At 47.4% G+C, this 6,000-nt stretch overlaps 1 long non-coding RNA gene across 5 annotated transcripts in view; it reads right to left on the minus strand.

Moving 5' to 3' along the window:
- The window catches only part of LOC147374907 (uncharacterized), a 67,578-nt gene extending 62,317 nt beyond the window's left edge, over positions 1-5,261 (minus strand). For 3 of the 5 annotated variants that reach the window (XR_015155056.1, XR_015155045.1, XR_015155060.1), the window contains exons 1-2: positions 4,984-5,255; positions 2,803-2,917 (exon numbers count right to left, since the gene is read on the minus strand). This is a non-coding gene — a long non-coding RNA (uncharacterized LOC147374907). Of the gene's footprint in view, positions 1-2,802; positions 2,918-4,983 lie in introns of all 5 variants that reach the window. The other 2 variants (XR_015155052.1, XR_015155068.1) reach the window with 2 other exon arrangements.
- Positions 5,262-6,000: the final 739 nt, after the last annotated feature.

The raw sequence follows: 6,000 nt of genomic DNA on the forward strand, positions 1-6,000 counted from the left end.
CATCAAGGAAGCCCATATATACCCTATGAGAGTTGGACAGAACTGAGCGACTAAACACACAGTGGGTGAAATAGATAACTAGCAGGAAGCTGCTGTATAACACAGGGATCCCAGCCTGGTGCTCTGCGATGAATTAGAGGGATGGAATGGTAGGGCAGGGTGGCTTAAGTGGGAAGGGATATACATACATACATATACATATATACATACATACATATACATATATACATATAATTATAACTGATTCACATTGATGTATGGCAGAGACCACCACAACCTTGTAAAGCAATTGTCCTCCAACTAAAAAAAAGGAAACATGCCAGCTCTGGGCCCCTCTCCTCTACACCTGCCCATCCCCATCACCCTACAGGAGGAAGTGGAACAATGTTGAGTTCCCATGTGTAAATTGTCTCTGCTGGGCTGCTCTCTGGACTTGGCTTGGGCTGAGCTGGCTGGCTTGGGATGCACAGACCAGCAATGGGAGGAAAGGAGTCCAGCTGGAAGTAGACTCAGGTCAAGTTGCAACCAGAAACCCCACACACCTGCTCAAACAGAGCTCTGATAGTCTCATCCTCCCCTAAGGCCTCTGATGGCTCTCCAGTGCCCATGCAACACACCCAAACCCTCCCAGTGGCTTTCCAGGGCTTCTGCTGCAGAGCTGTAGGTAACACTTCTGGATCTTCCATCACACTCTTTCTCTAGGGGGCTAGAATATTGCCCTCACTTCCTTTGTTCATGCCTTAAATGTCGGATCCTCTCTTTCCTTCAAATTTATTGCAAAAGCCACTTCCTCCACAAAGCACAATCTGGATTCCCATACACAGAAATTACCTTCATTCTCCTCTAACTGCCATCACCCTTACTTTGTGTCCTCTTTCAACACCAGGATCCCCATCTTGAGCCTAAATCACTTCATTTGGAACTCAGCCAAGCCTGGAAAGTCTGTAGGATGCCCGGGATGAAATTTTCAGGAATCAATTTACCTGGGAGACCATGCACCTCTTGACAAGAACTCATCCTTAGGGAACAAAACCAAGGCCAGCAGGAGGTCAGTGACAATGAACTTGAAGACAGTAGCCATCTAGGCACCAGAATCCATACAGATATCAGCACTGGGGTTGACCTTGTGGGGGAAGACCAGCCCCAGGGACTGCATAAGATCTCAGAGGCCTGGGCATCAGTGTTGGCAGCTCCAGGGAGGATGTCCAGGCCATCTGACGGCAGCAGGGACCACGTTGGCAAATGGAAGAATGTGAACTTGAAGCCACCTAAGTCAGGAAGGAGTATGTATTGGCTCACACATCCTGGAAAGATTGAAGGCAGGAGGAGAAGGAGACGACAGAGGATGAGATGATCAGATGGCATCACCAACTCAATGGACGTGAGTTTGAGCAAGCTCCAGGAGTTGGTGATGGACAGGAAAGCCTGGTGTGCTGCAGTCCATGGGGTCACAAAGAGTCGGACACGACTGAGTGACTGAACTGACCTGACTGACATCCCAGAAGGCCAGGGCAGAGTTGGCCTCTGGGAACACAGATCCCAGGGTGGAGATGACACCCTCAGGTGTGACTTTGCTCCCTACCTCTTCCTTCTCTGCTCTGAGCTTGTTCCCTTCATGTGCAGTGGGTTCACCCTTATGCAGCCATAGTCCTAGCCATCGTTGGCATTGCCTACTGTCATCCCAACTTGGTTACCCGGAGCACACCTCAGTACCTGCAAAGGTGGATTGGGCTTGGGGAGAACCCCTGTGCCCACCCACAGACTAATCAAAGAGGCCAGTGGAATGAATCAGGAATATAAATGGGTAGTCACATGGCAGTGAGCTGGTTGTAGTAGAGGAGGAAGTGTTTCCCATAGGAAATGATGATCTGACTACCCAAGGAGGGCAGTGCTCTATGGAGGTGTTTTCAAGGGCACTGGGAGCAGAGCTGCAGTGGAGACATCCCTGGGACCCCATTGGGAGAGAAGAATCGTGGTGGATCTCCCCAAGGAGACCAGGGGCCATGTTTCCTGAGCGCAGGAGGCTACCGGAGCCAAGTGGGAGGAAGTTGCAAAGGCAGAGATCTCACAATTTAGAGGTACCCCTCTCGTGATAGTTTTTATCGCCTAATTGTGATGCCTTGAGTGAACTGGGTCACACTGCTTTGTTATAGACATTTGTAGGTGTAAATTACAGTCCTTACAAAGTCCTGAGTTCCTTGACCACCGGACCTGTTTCTGCTCCCCCAGAGGACACAGCCCAGCACCTTACGTAATGCAGAAGATGTAATTAGCAGTCAAATGTATTCATTTTTATTGTGATCAAAAGGCCCAGCTTTACCTTTTTATCTGAACCTATCATTTGGGACATAAATTAATCCCTAACACTGTGTCAGCCCCTAATAGCCATGGTATTGGGGTCCCTGTTATGGAGCTACTCAGGTGCTCCTACCAAAGTGCCAGCAGCGGAGGTTACAACATCTCAGACATGATGGTCCCTTCCCCCTCCTATTGTGCCCTGCAGATCTCAGAGAACCTCTGTCAGCTGGTCCCCAGGGTATTTCCAGAAGGGAAGGGATGTGCGACTTGCTCCTGTTCCAGATAAAGCTTTGAGGCAGGTCTAACCTCTGCGAGTTCGGACTCCGAGCCCAGGGCTTGTTTCGACACGTTGCCCTGCCTGCTGGTAAGGACGGTTCTGGGTGAATTACATCTTTCTGAAGAGCGTGAAGTTTTTGCCAAACGGCGCCTTTCCTTTTGCTGGAAACTCAACTTCCCTGATATGTAGACACTTTTTGCCGTGAATCAACGACCCAGACCACTTACCACAAATTACAAATGACAGGCTGAAATGAGCATTGTCGTGTGAATTTCCATCTCAGTGCCTTCAGAGCTCTAGGGAAAGCCACTTGGTACCCCATCCCGGTCACTGGAAAGTTGCCTGATGAAAATGGAAAGAAAAAACATAACCCCCTCTCTCTTTGCTCCCGCCCTCTGCCTCTCCAGACCCCTGCCCTCCATCTCCCCTCTGTTTCACATCCTATGACTCACGGGACCTGCAAGTGAGTCACTGAGATCCCCGCAGTGAGTGTGCTTGGCCAGGGCCAGGTACCCTTCTTGTCAGGAGGCATCTCCCACACACACTCCTTACGACGTGCCCCAGCAAGCCTTGGGCAGAGAGAGACCTCAGAGCTGCTGTCTCCTTGCCCAAGCTCTCTCTTCCCCGTTGAGAGACATCCTTACACCAACCCTCCTAGCTGAAGGCAGTCAGAACTTCCTGCAATTGAACAACTCTTGTGGGTGTTAGATTGTTTTTCAAACACAGTGAACCTTTCCTGGTCCCCTCCTTACCTGGTCAGGGTCTGAAGACACTGCCTCCGCGTGTCCAGCTGCAATGGTGAAAAGTCTCACAGACCCTCACAAGCTGATGATTTCTGACAAATTGGAACCTAAGCTACTTGGTTGAGTGTGCTGTGTTCAGTCGCTAAGTTCTGTCTGCCTCTTTGTGACCACATGGACTGTAGCCTGCCAGGTTCCTCTGTCCATGGGATTCTCCAGACAAGAATACTGAAGTGGGTTACCATTTCCTTCTCCAAGGGATCTTCCCTACCCAGGAATGGAACCCAGGTCTCTGCACTTCAGGCAGATTCTTTACCGTCTGAGCCACCAGATAAACCATAAGTTGCTTGGTTAATAGAGCATATTTGCAGAAAATATTCTTGGCACAGTGCCCAAGAATTGGTACCTCTACATAGATTAAATTTCTCTTCCTTTCCCTTACGTCTTTTTCTATTTTCTTTCCTTTTCTCTTCTGTATTAGCATGCAAGCTTTTAGAAAGCAGAGTGCTGACTATCTGGCCCAACTCCTTGAATCATGCTTGGCGCATGCTGAGCTCAACAGATATTTGGTTTATTGACTGATTTTTCAAAATTGATGTCAGAATGTTCTGAGCTCAGGGAGGTAATGGACCTTCTCTGTTTTCTTCCCCCAGTGAGTCACCCATAGACTCACTGCAGGATAACAATGGCAATGTTTTACATGCTAGACACAGTGTTACACGTTTCACATAGGAGCATCTCACTGAATCCATGCAAGACTCTATGGTGTTGGCATTGCTATTATTTGCATCTTTACCACCAATGAAACTAAGATTCTGGGCTCTCCAGCCTACAAGTGGATGAGCAGGGATTTGAACCTAGGTCCTGCTGACTGCAGAGGCTGTATCCATCCCTAGGTGTGTGTCAACAGGTCAGATTAATCACCTTAATGTGACCCAAGTGGAGAAGGAAATGGCAAACCACTTCAGTATTCTTGCCTGGAGAAGCCCATGGACAGAGGAGCCTGGTGGGCTACAGTCCATGGGGTCACAAAGAGTTGGACACGGCTGAGCAACTAACACATGTGAGACCAGAGAGAAGTGACATTTCATTCAAGTTTCAGCAGGGCGGAATGCAGGGGTATCACATCAAGATTGCTGGGACATTGAGTCAATGACAAAGAAACCCATGAGGGCAGCCAATCTAAGCCACACAGCCCCGCAGTATCATAGAGAAGCCCCCAGTCTCACAGGACGTGACCAGGACTCTACCGAAGAGCAGTTATTCCAGGAAACCAGGTCACAGAGAACCGGATCCTCACCTCGATGGGAACGCAGACTGTCCTCTCCATCACTGAAGTGCAGGCATCTCAGGAGTCATGGGATTCCTCTGCCCAGACCCCAGCCTGCACCAGGTGCGGGTAAGTGTGCCCCACACCCCATGCCGTTTGGTCTTCTGAACTCCAAGTGGGCAATCTCTGTGTCTCTTGGCTCAACTCAGATAAAGACTTTTTCCAAATGAATTTTATCACAGATGAGTATCTGTGCCTATCTAGCCTAAATATGTATGTGTGTATATATATGATATTATACACACACACAAGTACCCCTACTGAACGCAGAGTTCTTTGCCCAGTATAATTGAAGGTCAGTAATATCCACACATGGAACAACCAGATTAGGAACAAACCTCAGCACCTGGACCAACGTTCCTCTCCTCCGATCCCCACGTGGTCTATGGCTGGTGGGCTGGCGTTGCTTCTAACAGCAACGTTTGCTTTGCATTCAGAGTCTCCTCTCCTCAGCAAGAAACATCATGGCTTCTCAAGTGTCTGTCCAAATAGTCTGGCATAGAGAGGTGTCTCTGATTGGCTCTGTAAGGGCCACTCCCGGTGGTGTTTGGCACCAAATGCTGTGGACACAGTTTTCCCCTTTGACCTTGGCTGGGGTCACCAGGCCGCCCTACTTGAGCAGCTCCAGCACTGCTAATGCAATTCCTATCAATGCTTCTGTTTTGAATGAGTGACTCTGGATTCTTTGTTCAAACAAGTCTTTCTTCTGAGTATCAATAATTAACTGCTAAACCGGTTAAGTCCAAAGCTCTCTCAGAAAAATTGTTAACATTTAACCATGAAGACAATCCTGGTTTACATTTGTTACATATATTTTTTTCTTTATATTGTATGCTGTAGCAAACCTAATCATTTTGATTTTGCAGCTGCTTGATAATCATGTCCTAATCTTTCTTTCACTCAGTGTATCTTTGAAAGTTCTAGAAGTACATATGTTAGCCTCAAATACATTTCTACTAAGCCCCAAGCAGACCCAGGATCCTGACTGTGCTCCAAACCAAATTTTACTGTTAAGTATAAATTGCTACTTTGTTGATGTTTACTTTAATGTTTTTAATAAATGTTTCTCCACCAAATATGAAAGAGAACAATTGGCATGCAGTGAACATATATAACAGGCTACTTTGTGTAGTTAAAGGGCAATGCCATCTGTAGCCTCTTTTATTTAGCCAAGGTAGCTCAATTTTTTCCATCGATAACAATAAACAATGAAACCTCATCTGTTTGGGGAACGGTGAAGAGGGACTTCGTATTCAATTACGTGTTATACTTATTAATCATCCAGCTAATTGGCTGAGGAATACCATTGCCTAGGGCAGTATAAATTAGTTTGACCCAACAGTATTTGCTTAATC

Source organism: Bos grunniens, chromosome 3 (assembly GCF_055505025.1).
Source record: "Bos grunniens cultivar Pamir isolate PY7600 chromosome 3, Bosgru_T2T1.0, whole genome shotgun sequence".
NCBI classification, from domain to species: domain Eukaryota; kingdom Metazoa; phylum Chordata; class Mammalia; order Artiodactyla; family Bovidae; genus Bos; species Bos grunniens.